The sequence below is a fragment of the Neopsephotus bourkii genome, unplaced genomic scaffold (genome assembly GCF_033783945.1).
Source record: "Neopsephotus bourkii isolate Nb327-2 ecotype Australia unplaced genomic scaffold, CSIRO-AGI_Nbou_v1 NB_1792, whole genome shotgun sequence".
NCBI lineage: Eukaryota > Metazoa > Chordata > Aves > Psittaciformes > Psittacidae > Neopsephotus > Neopsephotus bourkii.
This window is the reverse complement of record NW_026902266.1, coordinates 9,095,431-9,111,301: the sequence shown is the minus strand read 5'-3', so window position 1 is coordinate 9,111,301 and position 15,871 is coordinate 9,095,431. Positions and strand designations below refer to the sequence as shown.

General features: G+C 35.9%; 1 protein-coding gene across 7 annotated transcripts in view; it reads right to left on the bottom strand.

The window, feature by feature from the left end:
• The window catches only part of SOX6 (SRY-box transcription factor 6), a 378,453-nt gene that overhangs the window by 330,160 nt on the left and 32,422 nt on the right, over positions 1 to 15,871 (bottom strand). The gene's annotated exons all lie outside the window — the stretch shown is intronic.

Below are 15,871 nucleotides of genomic sequence, written 5' to 3'. Positions count from 1 at the left end.
AAAAAACAGTTTAATTAAGGAAAGGGTACACCTTGAAACAGAAATTTGCTTTCATTGGTAAAGTTATCAGTTTGATAATAATTCAAGTTTTGGAGACTTAACCAGGTAAAGCCCTAATTTCTTCTCATTTTCACCTATGTCATCTCTGTCAAAATCTTGTTCGGGATTTTGAACAATACTTGCTCTTGTTGCCTAACACCTAACGATTTTGATTTTTTTTATTTCTTCTGAAACATTCACCTCTGCAAGGCATTTTGAAACTAGAACTGAAATACCTTCATAATCAACAGAAATCCTTACAGGCAATACTGCCCATCAAATAAATGATACAAGAACTCTTAACTCCAGTTTATGATAAGTCCACTCATGGGTACTAACAATCAAGCAAGTTAAAATGCTAAAGCATGACTTCTTACCAGTCCATAAAGCTAAGTCTTACATTCATACCCTGGGTTTTGTACTGTGTATAGAGATCACATATTAGTAAACTGTTGATCTTGGAGGCAGAGGTGCCCTGCACTTTAGGACAGACTGTCACAAACTACAAATTTAAAGGCAAGTTTGGGGAAAGAGTTCTGGTTTTCACATGCTGAAAATGATTCCTAGCCTCTTTAGACAGTCATATAAAACTGTATCTCCAGGCATTTACTAGCGTTGCTCAATATCTATGAGCCTCAGGCTATCTGCACCTGCCCTCAGCATGACACTGACAGGCAGCAATAAAAAGATGATGGCTACAGGGGTAGCTACTAGGTGCTTTGCATATAATATTTTCAAAGATGTAAATGGAACACCGATCTTAAAAAAAAAAAAAAAATCATACACTCTAAAAGTGGCATTAATCTGATAGCAAACTAAAAGTTTCACCAAATTAACTCATCAGCCTGCCAGGTCTCATTACAAGATCTTATCACTGGTTTAACTAAACAAAAGGAATCGAAGAAGGAAAGAAAAATATACAGGGAATGATTTCTACTTCTTTAAAAAGAAAGTTCTTTAGGAAGTGCTTCAAATATGTTTCTGTCTTGTGCTAAATGAAGCAGCTATTGCTGTGGAATTTTAAGGCGGTGTTTTCTCCGTTTTCTTTTTAATGAACACCAGAGTGAACACTGCAGCAACATCCATCAGAAATCATTAGAGCACAAGTTACAACTACTCCCCGGCAGCTATAAAGTATGTAGGTTTTGTTGGTTTGGGTTTGTTTTTTTGTGTTGGGTTTTTTTTGTTGTTTTTTTTTTTGTAATATTTTCTGATTCCTCTGTTTAACTAGATATACTTTGCTTCTTTGAGGTAGAAATTTTCTTTCTTCCAGGCGACCCTGCCCTCTTTCTCTGGCATATGCACCCTTCGGAATGCAGTGCAAAGTTACTTACTTACGTATAAGTGAACATATAAGAAATCGCCCTAAGAAATCAAGGAAAAGGAAAATGTTTAAAATCATAGCTAATGTCACTCTCAAGAACTAAAATCAGATTCACAGAAGATCTTTTCCACTTGACAGAGATTTTAATCCTTATTTTTCTCTCCATTTAAGAAACTGTAAAAGGTTAGAGTTCCAACGAACATATTTAAAATGTCAGTTCTTTTCTTGCTAACTAGTCTTTGCTTCCAAATAACTTAATCCCCTTTCTTTACAACTAAGGACTAATGAGGACAGTAAGATACAACCAAGGACAGTACGCTAGGATGGTACAGCAGGTTGCAGTTTATTCAAGATCCCATTGTTCTCAGTGCTGTGTACATGGCTGCAAAGGGTCTTAAAAGTGTACAGTCCTAAGAGGACATGCATTTTGAAAATACCACCAGCCACATTATTCAGTGTGAATAAATATGGTCCCTCAAAGAAATATATCAACCCCTAGGGACTCCCCTGAACTCAGGAAGGCATGGCTATTTTTGGAACACAGGATTAAAAACCAACTATATTTGTTTAATTGCAGAACAACGACTTTAATGGATCTAGGATTTTGCTCTTCATTCTGCCACCCCACTGAGGGAATGAATCTCCTAGAATTTTTCAGAACTTCTCTGAATAATATATGTTATAATATAAATACCTGATAATACACTGCAAAGCAAGACACTATTAATATTAATGACAAAAATATATTGTGCACCTATATGTGTCCAGATTATATTTTGAAGTACCTTACAAAAAAAAATATTTAAAAATACTGCAGTTGGATGATATTTTCCTCTGTACAGAATACCAACATGAAGTTTGTGGAACTTTCAAACCGTAACTCAAGGATCTAGGAGGGAGATCAAGCAACACACATTTCCAATACTGACACCCTGCACTGCGGTCATTTGTACAATTAAGAAACAGCTTAATAGAAAGGCCCCTCCTTGAAAATCAGGAAATAATATTCTACTCCATAAGATCAGAGGCAGCTGAATCCTGGTCTAAGCCATGTAGAGCTTTGCAAAATTCAGTGAAAATACTTCTAAAACAATTTAAAAGTTGTAAGTATTAAAAAAATATGTTACTCTCAGAAGTCAGCTGAATGCTCTCTGTAAGCATGCTGACTCCAATTTTAAGATGAACTGATTACCAGTTGCTTAAGTGCAAGTACAAAAATTAGGGGATAATTATATAAAAAATTCACAAAGTGGCTCAATGCCAACAAGACAGTCTCCCATCAATCATATATGATATTCTCCTTCTATCTATCCCTACCTGGAGAAGCAGCTGTGTTCCACAGCAAGTCCCAACAATCTTTAAACCCTGACTTCTGCAGATTGAGGGTCTAAAAACATATCCAATGAGGCTCTTCTGGTTTTGTTCACTGTTGTATGGCAACATAAGAAGCAGGATTCTCACATTTTATAAAACTCAAATTTCACAGCATTTCACAGTTGCACCAGTCCAATTCTACAGAAGCCAAAAAACTTAAATGCTGTAAGTGATGGCTATACTTGGCCTCATTATCTCAACTATGCCTCATCCAAGATGTATTTCAGCAAGCTGACCCTATAATCACACTGCAGTCAATAGTGAAACTTTCAATAAGTTCAATGAAAGTAACAACTAGAGTTTCAGATGAGTGTCCTTGTATAAAAACTGAAAGCAAATAGTAGCATCACTAGGTTTTCTAACATCAGTAGGATTTAGGAAACATATCATACAAATGCAAGACAAAAAAAAATCCTATGCAGAACACTTAATTCAAATATGTACAAAGTCCAATGTGATTACAGCAAATGAATTACTGCTGTGATGTTCATAGGGCAGGCTGGAAGGTGTTAAAAGTCAAATTTTAACATTACAGAAGAAAATCACTTCAAACTTGTATGGAATCCATGAAATCAAGCAACATTGCAAGAGTTATAAAACGTGCTGTGTGACTTCCTATTTTCTTTTTTTTTTTTTCCTGCTCTCTAAATATGGCATGTCCAAATTCTTGGACATGGGAAAATCTTCTGAAAGAACACACCACTCTTGAGCCATCTCAGACTGGATGTGGAAAATTAATATCATTATACACCTGAACCCAAATGTAGGATATGTATTCATATCGTAAGAGAATTATACATTAACAGCACACTGTGAAAATCGAGCATGCTGGGAAAATATCAAGCTACTTGAGCAAAACCTGTGTTGTTCCTAATACAGTTTTTCTACTTTGGAAACATAATTTAGCACCCTTTCTATTAGGCCCATGTATTCTGAGCTTCAGATACTCCTATAGAGAAGCTAAGTGGGTTTTATTCAGCTACATGCAAAGAAATACATGGTTCTTTCCTGCTTCTGAAAATTACTTGTCCACTCTGATAAAAACTATGCTGCTGGAGAGGTTGGTAATTAAGGCTTTGGAGTTTGACATCCATTAAAACTTGGTGATCCCACCAAAAGCGCTTCATCATCAGAACCATCTGGTGTTCTTTCTGCACAATTACCAAAATACAGAACATATTTTGACTTGGCACTTGCATTTGGTAGACATTTTAGTCATTTTATAAGCAACAAGACAGTACATTGCCAAAACACGGCCACAGAAGGAAATTTCAACATACTACAATCTGACTTCTATCCTAGGAAGTCCTACCAAGATAGAAAGAAGGATCGTTTTCACCTTCAGCTAATGTTCTTACCTTTATATACAAGATAGCTCTTACCAATTTCATTACTCTATGTTTCCTCTGTATGTTGATGATTATTAAGAGCATTATCTAACATATTAAGGGTAAAATGATTTGCATCTATTTTGAGGCTCAGCTTGTTTTAAGATGTCTGGCTCTGAAATCAAGCTAATAATCCACCACAAATTAAACTGTTAGAAGTAAAAGGAACCAAAGCCATTTCACAATAATGCTCTGAAAAGCAGTATGAAGGATATTTCGCATCAGACTCTCCATTACAGTTTTTTCAGTCCCTGCACATACAATAATAATATGAGCACAGCTGTAAATGTAGGAAAGTTTGAAAAATAAAGGGAGAAGGCATGAATATGGACAATTCCTGAATACTGCTAGACATTTAATGTCCCTCACCTACAAGCATCACATATTCAAGGACACAAAATGATGCAAGCTTATTGGAGCATATATTCTAAGGAATTTACTTTACATTAATATCCCAGGTAGAATAAAATGCTTATCTCAAGGACTTCAACTGATTGAATATACATATTATTAGTCTGATTGGTGTCAAAATGGGTTAACTGCTCTGAAATCAGTGAAAATGTAATAAAAAAAACAAACAATACGCAAATATTTTTACAAACAGCACAGTGTAGAAAATATAACCCAAATGACAACTACACGTTCCACAGCAAACAAATAAGCTGCAACACTCCATATTGTATGGAAACCTTTAAAGTATCACAGTACTATATAAACCAGAAAACAAGGTTTTGAAATCAAAATGATTCTACTAGGACATGGATTTGCACCCATCAGAATTTTCAAAGATATAAACTGGAGTGATACAGTGAAAGAGTAAAAGTTTAGATAATTGCAGACACAGCGTACTGAACAAATTTTTACAAACAAAAAATTATTAGGAAATCTGAATGGAAATTAAACAAGCTATTATTACAAGTAACTTTGTAAGGTTAGTCTTTCAAAACGACGTTCTAAAGAAAATATCTAATGAAATTATAATCATAAAATGCAAAGAAGAGATGGATAAAATGTGCAATGACACTAAAATATATCTGCACAATAATAAAGGGCAGTAGAACTAATGAAAGTGAGAAATCAGAAACAGTGAAATTGATGAAGAGATCTATGAGCGCATACAGCAATCTGAGGGATCACAATTGTATTCACCCCTATTAGACAAACCAACAGACAGACAAAATAGAATATATGGGCAAGTAAACAACATTTTATTACACAGAGTGTCATTCTCATTGGGTGACACTCCAAAAACTACATATCTCCTTTGTTGGCAAAAATAAACTGCACATTACATACTTATTTTTATACAGGATCTCAGAGCAGATTTCCTAACATCAGAGATTTAAAAACCAAATACAGTTTATATATTTCTGTGAGTTTTTTCCCTTTAATTTTATTGTGGTTAACAATACTGTAACAAGTAGCAAGTTATTATCAAGTCATATTCTCGTATCTTTTGAGCATCAGCATGACTTTCTTAAGTCTCTGTCAACAGCTCCAAAGTATTTACTTTTAGAAAGGATAATCAGATTACTGCCACTTTACAAAAGCATTATGGGGTGTCTCATTTCAGCTACTGTCATCATGGCAACATACAACAACCACAATGTGGTGAGAGTACACCACCCCAAAAAGGAACAATCAAGTCAAAATGCATAAAAAGTAAGAGAGAAAACAGTCAATTTACACCTTAGAATCTTGAGCAACTATGTCAGGGAAACTTTCACAGGGAAAGATGCTGGTGCTTCCAGGACAGTGGAATTAATATTTTGGTTTAAATTTCACAGCATCTAGAAAAGGCCAAACAATGAAGCAGGTTCACTAACATGTTACTTCAGTTTTATTACATGTTAACTTCACAGAAACAGTGAAGTCTCATTTGCTAGGAGATAAAGTGAAGAGGTCTAACGTATACATCAGAGAAGAGGCATCCTAACATCTCCATGGCACTTTAAAAAAAAAATTAAAACCCCATATAGAATATGTCCTTACTTTACCTTGTCTTAAAAACTAGCAGTTTACCATTTATACAGTGATGCATTCTGGCATATTTTTTATGCAAATTCTGTACGAACAGTGATATGAAATAGTAATAGACCTAAATTTCTCAAGCACATTAAGACTGAGTTGCCAGTTCTGAAAAATTGACAGCTTTTGCAAAGCCTAGGAGTTAATCATGAGCCCAGTGCATGGCTGTTTCTACAGTTGTGCTCTAATGCAAGTGAGGAGAAGCTGATGGATAAAAGCAGAGCAAGATCTACTGTCTGGCCCCATTCTTACCTACCCAAATGGGAACAGGACCCAAGAGACACTTCCCAAGTCCTCCCCATCACAAATATATGCATTTCTGTGTTTTGGCCTTCACGACAGTGAATCAGAAACTAGGATCAGCTCAGAAATAAATGCAGTCTGCTTTTCACAGAAACATCATTTTCTTGTTATGCCTTGCTATAGTTACATATCTTGTAATGTTATTCTTGTCACATCCTAAAAATCTGCACCAATTTTTCTTTGCTTGAGGATGAATTCTGCCTTCAGCTGCAAACTAGGAGTTCCCACAGAAGCCATAGTGTTTGCACACTGGTGTACCAAGAAAAACAGAACTCACAGTTCAAATAAATCATACCCTTTGTATTAACATAGTTTTATAGTAATATAATACACACAGTTTATGTTGTGATTTAAGAATTAAAACCTAATCATATGTAAAATTAGGCCATTCAAGAAATAACTGCTAAATAAGTTGGAATTAGAGCTGTATATGAACTGTTCGATGCTTGCACTTGCATCAGCGAACTGGAAAAGCTTGGTAAATCAGCATGGCTTAGGTACTAAAGCTGATACTCCAGAAGCATTCACAATCCCCTCTCCCTTAGACAATTAAAACAATCCTCCATTTATTGGCAAGGAACAGGGAAGGAACAAAGAGGAAAAAGGAAGGAAAGGAGGAAATAAATACTTAACAGTATAGCCCAGAAAGATTTTTTTTTTCAGCGTCTGTTCAAAAATTATTCTATTCTGTTTAGTTCTGAATGCATTTGAAGTTCCTCCTTCTCTAATAATTAATTATAATACAAAATTATATGGGGAAAGCTATCACCTTTTTGTAAACCTCAAATACTAAAAGCCCAAGACTGCCAATAACAAAATATATTTATCCTATTCTAATACGTGTTTCTCAGCTTCCTGTGTAGTTATTAGGAAACACTCCCTTCACTGTATGGCTGTAAAACATCTATATTGAACTAAATATGGTTATTTTTTCCACTAAACCCAGTGTAGATATTTTCCTGGAATTTAGAACTGTGAGTCAGTCACATGATAAATTAATCTTGATTATAATCAATTGATCCACATGTGATCAGATTACAGCCAGCCATATTAGTTTTAGCAAATTATTGTGTTGCTCATGCTCTGGTATCAGCAGCCTTTAGTTTCTTTTTCAAGCTATTTGTCTGCCAGTTAGAATGAAATTTTCATTGGTTCTTTTGATGAACAGAGGACATAAAAGCTGAGCTATGTCATTTATGACAGACCAGCTGCTTTGGGTGTATTATTTTAGTTAACAGACTATATAACTTCAAATTATAAAACATGTTTAAACACATATATTTACAATCATAACCAGCCAGTTACATGCAAAATACTCCTGAATTGAGAGATATGCAAGAAAAATGAAAACATGACTGTTTACCTTTCTTTAGCTTCTAAAATCGTAAGGGAATGTATAAGCTCAGTCTTCTCCCTCATCTCCTTCCCCCATCATTTATTTTTCTTCTCCCTTTTTATGAACAGAAATCCTGTCACACCAATATATTTTTGGCTAAACTACTGCATTCAAACCTGCCCTTTGACTTCTGGATGCTGTTTTTAATACAGAACAAATATGACAGGATGAACAGAACTCTGTTCCTGTGAAAAGGGAGAAGACAATGCAGAGAAGCAGAAACACAGGGAATCCTGAATATGCAGGAAAAAAGGATAGTCAAGTCTTTCAAGGAAAAGAAAGCTGACATAATATACACAACTCTACCAAACTGCAGCTGGTATTTAAAAGTAAAGTAAATCTGCTCTTAAAAGCAGCCACTAATTTTGTAAGATTCCATCTTGAGATAACCCTGATTTTCCTAAAGGTGGTGCCGAAAACTGTTTTTATAGTCTCCAGTTTAAGCCTAAAAACAAAAGCGCACACAACTAATTTTGCATTGAAAATGTTGACATTGCATATCTCGTGAGATGCTTGAAATATATTGAATAAATTCCTTGAACTTGAAAGGTAGGTAACAGATACAAGGAACAATCAACCATAGCAAATTAATTCAAGTATGCAATTTCAATATAGCTTTATAGAGAGAAAAAAATATGTAACCGACATAAGAAAAGAGCTGTGTCATGCGAGAGGTCTGAGAAATAACAACAGTAGCATATTTGGCCTGTTTCAGGCCCTTAGCAAAGGTTTCCATCCTCTAAAGAAATTGAAGGAAATTCACAAATTCAGGCAGACATAAAATACATGAAATATATCTTTTCACAGATGCAGATATGTGGAATATGATATCTAAATATCTGTTTAATTACAGAGGAGAGAGCATAGGGTATTTAACAAATCAGAGAAACTGAAATCTTACTGAAAGACCCTGTTCTTACTGGAAATCTGGAGTAGCCAGATGCTGCTGCATAAATGGATAAGCTGTTTGTGTATGCTACATAGTTTGAGATGCTCTGGAGGAATAGGAGAGTTGGTAGGGCCACAGGCCTGATTAGAGGCCATCACTGAGGACCTTCAGCTTCAGTAGCTAGCAAAGCCATTCAACTTCTGTATGGGCTGGAAGAGACAGTTGAGATGTACCACAGTATCCTCCGATTCTGTTCTTGCCATGAATGTCATGGAAATTCATTTGCACAGTTCCTGGCAAGCCTACTCTTATTTGCAAAGCAAATATGTACCAGCGTTGCTGCTGGGGAGAGTCAGAATGCGTGCAGGTGAAGAATCTGACTTCATCCTTAAATGCATTCGTTTAGACTTGTACAAGTGATGTGCCTAAATGAACTACTCACCAAAGTAGAGCAACTTAAACACCAACTCAATAGCCTCAGCTGTATGCAAAGGTGGATGACAAGTACCCACACCTGAGGAAGATGCATCAGAACTCTAAGCTAATACTTAAGCAAGGTATCCCTGGTTTTATCTAGTTTAAGCTATATCTGTACCACAACTGCCTTTTAATGTATATAATTTATTGAATACACCTGAAACGTCCTTTTTTTAAGACAGCACACCATAAGTACTCATATAATTAGGAAAAATATATATATTTTCACAACAAAAGAATAGCAATATAGCAATATATGGCCAGGTGATGGCTCAAATCAAAATGCTGATCCTTACTCTTTCAGTGCCAAACATATGAAAGATTAAATTGCTAATAGCACTCAAATACATCAGTGCTTTATTTTCAGACCTAAAGTACGCAAGATTTCTCCACCATAAAAACTGCAAGTAGAACTCCTGTGAATCATGAAGGTCCTTCCTTTTAAAACAAATTTAGAAAATGTAATCATCCTTCACAGGTGAGATGTTCTGTTTATTCTATGGAGAATCATTTCAGTTTAAATTAAACTCTTTAAATGGTATTGATGATTGCTGCAATAAGGAAAAGACAGAGAAAAGATCTGGGAAGAGAATAACACATGTTAGATGAATGGCTGACAGAAATATTTCCAGTATATGAAAAACATTAGGATTTTTTTAACCAAATATCAGTATTATTTTTTCAAAGCATAAAAACTAATGCTGCTTATTTGTCCTAAGTGAAAATGCCAATTTGTACCCTCCTCTTGAATTATCTTCAATACGCACCAAGTATTTTGAAGATAAATAACAGATATAGGTCTTTTCAGAATTAAAAAAAAACAACAACCAAACAACACTCTAGTGGTGCAAGATACCTTCTGGATACCAGACTGCCAGAAAACCCTGCCCATTCATCATCTAAAAAGTAGGTCTTTCTGGGTATCTTGACCTTGAATAACCAAATATAGAGCAGAGTGAAAACGGATTGTCTTTTAAAAATTTAAGACAGAAGTCCTGCCATAGATTGCTTGGAATATAAGCAGCTCAGAATCTAAATTAGATTTTGATAAGACAAGTAATGACAAAATGCAAAGAAAGAGGTTAAAAGCAAAATACAAATCTCTAGCATTCTCTTTTTTTTTTTTCTGACCCTACCCTTAAACCTCACAGATACCAAACATACCAAATAGATGCCCATTAAAAACTTGTAAAAAGGATTGTTTCATGTCCCTCTCTTCCAAGCTTTCTCTAAATTCACACTTATTTAACACTGTGATTAAGAGCATTACTGCCAGCAGTCATGAAAAATTCTGATATAAAGTGTCAGAACTACACTGTTACTGAAAAACAGCTGCAAAATACCCTACTACAGATTGGGCGGGGGGGGGGGGGGGGGGGGGGTGTTGTACAACATGCCTGCCAATTCATGACTTAAATTTGTCTCAACAGCAAATACTTTTTTAAGAGAGATCTCAAAAGAATAACCAGGAATACTGAAACCCAGATGACTTAAAAACATCTGTGTTGAGGCACCCTATAAGCTGTCTTTTCAACATACAACTTGCTCATCCTGATGCTAACACTCTCCTATTTCCAAATACTCAGTGATCCTTTACACACTGCTCAAGGTAAACTATAGTAAAACTTTATTTGTCAAGTGTCTTCTGCAAGAATCATTTATCTTTCTTAACAATATTTGCTTTCCCTAGCTATGTACCCCCAGAGGCGTTCTTGTACATACCAGGCAGTCAACAAATGGGCTGAAGAAGAGGCAGAAGACCAAGACAGGCTCATATCACCTCCCTGGATGATGTTCCCATGGAGACTCCTTACAGCAGACAATGCAGCTCCTGGCTATAACATTTGCACTATTTAGCTTCCTCTGTAATGAGGAAGTCTAACCAAAAAGTGTTTTTGCTAGTATAGCTGAAACAGGCATGCTGACAACGATCAGATCCAGACCTGCAGGGTTTCTGCATGGCAATGCTCAGTCTGCTGCTGGTCCCAAGAACTTTGACAGGTTTATGGACAAGACTTGAGGTTTACTGTACAGTCTGGTCCCTATCCCCATCATTATAGTACAATAATCGGGAACACAAGGTATGAGCCTGCTGGCCAACTCAAAGCAGAAGAGCTGAACCGCAGTTTAGGGTTAGATCCTTAAGGCAAGGGAAGGACATAAGGAAAAGGGCATACGGAAAAGAACATAAGGAAAAGGACCTGGGATGTTGCTCTTGCAGTTTGTAGTACAGAGCTTTCGGAAGATAAGGAGCCCAATCTACAGACAGGTCACAGGTCTAAAGTTACCGTTGTACATAATTAGGCAATAAGAAGCTTATTACGTGCCTGATTGAGTACCTCAGAATTAACGACTTATTCCAAAGCCTGTTTAAGTCAATAGGAATCTTTCTATTGACTTCAAAGGGGCTTTTGATCAAACCCTGCCTACTTAATAGGATACCCCTCTCCCCATGTCATAACTTAGCAGTTGCCATGAGGAGACACTCAAACTGACAGTCTCATGGCTTAACTACAAAGGTGCCGGTGAGAGAACACTTTCATTTAAGGACATTTGACCAGTTTTGTAACTCTAGCCTATTGCTGATCTTTAGTACCTGGGACATCTACTTGGTGAGAAGAGAAAAATTTCATTGACATGACTATAGAGGAAAATAGTACTGAGACACCTCTTGTGTTAACTGGGTCTAATTTTTGTTGATGCATCTGCAACAACAGATACTATTGGCACAAAATATACGCACACATCTTTTAATCTAGCCAAAAGAAATGGGGGAATGACAAGGTTCCCTCTAATACACAATACATTATTACTTCCCTGCCCATTAGGCAGTATCACGTAATGCTTATGCTGCTACATTATTTCTGGCAGTTATCCCTTATGCTGCTACATTATTTCTGCATACATGTTAATTCTGACAATGCACACTGTGTGGTCACACTAACTTGTCACTGACAGACACTGTGGAAATCCCCCTTATTTCATGGATCATTGATCCAATGTGTAAATCCTTCTTAGCTTGCAAGCCACTGACAAGATAAACCATAAGGGCTCCAAAGGGAAAGATCCTTTCTGGTTTGTTGAGCAAATTGAGCAGTAGCACATGTACTTCAAATCCACATGTGGAAACCTCTTTGAAATTAGGATCCTGATACTGCAAATCCTTATGCTTATAACCTGTAAGTCATCCCAATACAAGTCTAATACAGTTACCAGACACCCCTGGAAAAACAACATTACACTATCCATGTTAAATGTTTGTTTTCAGAATCAAGATCTAAATACAATTGGAAAAATAATGTCCAGAAATAATTTAGCCTTCTAGGAATTTCCACTCAAAATAAATAAATGTCATGTACTACATGAAAAGAAAAAAAAGTAATTTTTTAAATTAATAAGCAGGAAAGCTTGCATCTATGGATACACCGACTTTTTTAATCCATGTACTCTTCTAACTTGCAAACTATGTAATTGAACTTTCCCACCATCTTTGATACCATTAAAAATTACAGATTTAAAGCCAATTCTGCAGATTTACAACTATGATTCAGCAGCTGAATGCCTGTGTAAACATATCTGCTAGTAATACAGACAATGCTCTTAAAATAACACTTTGCCTTTTAAGCATTTTGTTAGATAACCTGTATTTTCCTTAATTTCAGATCTGAGGCAAATACAAATTCAAACTACAGAAACACAAACGTTATTTTCTGTGGTGCTAGCACACTGCTATTTTCCAGCTCACCCTAACATGAGGTAACTATTATCGATTGTGAAAGCACAACAGGTGGGTCACAGGAAAGGTCACATTAGTTTTGTTCACAGGGCCAAACAGAAGGTTTTCATTATCCTTAATAAAAACAGAAGCAAGTAATAAAATATATCACTGTAATAACATATCTCTCCATTCATATGCAATAACCTCATACATTAGATCCTACCATTTCAAAATACTGCTGTTGGCTCCAGCAGCATGATTATTTTTGTGGTTGCTACTTAGAAAAATAATATTATAAATCACAGTTTGACTTGCAAATTTCCACACTATTCTTTTGAACTTCTTTTTGAAATGTTTTTCTGGACAAACCTCCTCAAAGCATGAATTCACTTAGAAATATTACGCACTTTAAATGGTCAATAAGGCAGCAAAGATTTTTAGTTAATTCCTGTCATTAGTATAATAGCAAATCATGGTATCTAGAAGTAGTTAGACACTTTGTTCAGGTCCTGATGGTAAATTAAAGTACAGTCATAACTCAGACATGTTGTAAAAAAGTCAAACCATATTAGACCCTTTCATAGCAGTTTTCAGGACAAATTGTTTGACCAGCTCCATTCTGCTTGCAATGCACATGTATGTACACACACATACACAGCTGTACTCTCATCAGTGCACCAGCATGTACAGCAAAGGTGTATAGTGCAAAGTAAATATAACATATTCTTGCATGCATTTTTATTTTTGCAGTTTAGATTTCTCTTGGGTATACCATCCACGTTAAACACATTTCAATACAAATTAAAGGCCTGTATTTAAAAGAACATCAGCCAGATGCTTTTAACATCTATTTCAGAGAAAATGGTTAATATTTTTGGCTTCCTTCCTTAAACATTTTTAACTTAAATTTTATTTTATTTCTAAATGATTCCTAAATATTTCTAGGCTGAATAACGGTCAGTAAATTGGCTTTTCTGCTCAGCTTTTTCTGACTAGATTATTCTCTAGTGCTCTGCATCCCCATCTTAGGATGAACATAGCTGGATATAACACAGAATTGAAACCAAAAAGTATAAAATATATTTCCATTTGCCTAAAACATTATTTTCCAAAATAACACAGGTTATAGGCAGCGGCAGTAACAGTCCAGTGCCTTCCCGTTGATATTATTGCAACAAAGAGAAGGCCTGCTCTTCAAAGCAGTAACTTGTTATCAGAAAACAACATGTTCTATTGGAAACAGAAAATGCATGGAACAATGTACAGCTATCTGTGAATGCAAAATACTTCTGCTAGAATGACTTTTGAGTTTGGTTCAAAAAAAATTAGCTGCTTATCAGTCTGCCACCTAAATATGCAAAGCTCATCTTGGGGCATGTTGTGTCTGCAAAGTGACTTGCATTCTGGCAGCAAAGCAGCCACAGCCGTTGCAGGGCCTCACTCTCTGAAGCCCCCCATTCCTATAAGTTTTAGGACAATGCATTTATTTGGAGAGCCACACCTGCTGGCACTTCTAACAGACTATTTGGTCATGTGCTTCGGTAAGAGGTTTAAAAAAAAGTATCTCTCATGACTTGAAAACGCTAAGCTGCAACTTCACACTTTTTCACACCTTATTTTTCCCACCTCACAGCTTGATGTGCTAATATTAAAAATCCTAAAACATAAATCAGTAAGTATATTTCCATTCTGGAGTACAGAGGATCTCAAGCATTTCAGGTCAGGAAAGCAAGCCTCCTCAGTTACAGTATATCTGATACAGACACACAATGTGTGGTATTCTCCAGTTTACAAGGTATGCCAAAATCTTTATCTATAAAGTGCTAAAGTAGTGGCAGGCAAATAATTTAGACTCGAAAAAAATGCATCTTGAAAGCACAGTCTGACCAAACAGAATGTGTTTCACTCTCTTTCTGCTTAACTTAAAAATTCCAAGAAGTTACTGGAATTATGCCAATCAATTTAGATAACTGAATTTGTATTTCATTTTTTGCTTACATTTCTGTGGGCGCAACACTGAAAACAGTTTAAAAAAAAAATTTAAAAAAGGTCCTCTAATTATCTCTGTAAACTTTAGGATAAATTAGTACTTTTTGACAAATTATCTAAAACCACAGTGATAAAGTGGTAAAAAGGCTTTTTGCATCCCACATCCCAGGGAACTGTAAAGCTAAATGAACCTAATCTAAAACATGATATGTAGCTGGTATTCTATATAGAAAGCCTCATGTAAATAATAAAAACATCAGAGGAAAATTTTCAATGTCAATAACATTATTTATATGATTTACAAAAGGTCAATCATTTCTGGACAATCTTTTGAAAGATCTACAGTATTTACAATTCAGCTATTTCTACATCTTCATGGTACTGGCACACTAAATTGAATGTTTCGTTTCTTCAGTGCCCATATCAGAGAGTTATCTATGTTACAGTTAAAATGGGGGACCTTTGTACAAATGGTTTAGAAACAGGTATGGTCCCATCTGCACTATAGATGTTTCTTCTGAGAAGCCATTAGTAAGCGGGTTTGTTTTAAGTGTAGGGTGAATTAAGGTAAGACTTACGCCTATGGTAGCTGTTTCTAATACGTAACTGGTAAAGCAGCTTTAACAGGAGCACTCACTCTGAAATTCCTATTGTGGTGACCAAGTTACAGGGGGCCTGATTTTGAGAGGCATTTGGCAAACATTTCCTCCTTCCTGATTCTAAGGGAAAACACCTTTCAGAAGTCAACCACATCCACTTTGATGTGACAACACGAATCAGAGCTCTAACTTCAGATGTTCCTACTCTGAGAACATCAGTGTCCATGGGATCATTTTGGTACTACTTCCCTAGCCAGTATTTTCAGCATATGATTGTTTTTTTTCCCCCGAAAATTCCCTGATCAATACATATCATAGCAGACTCATTTCTGCCACCCATCCCAACC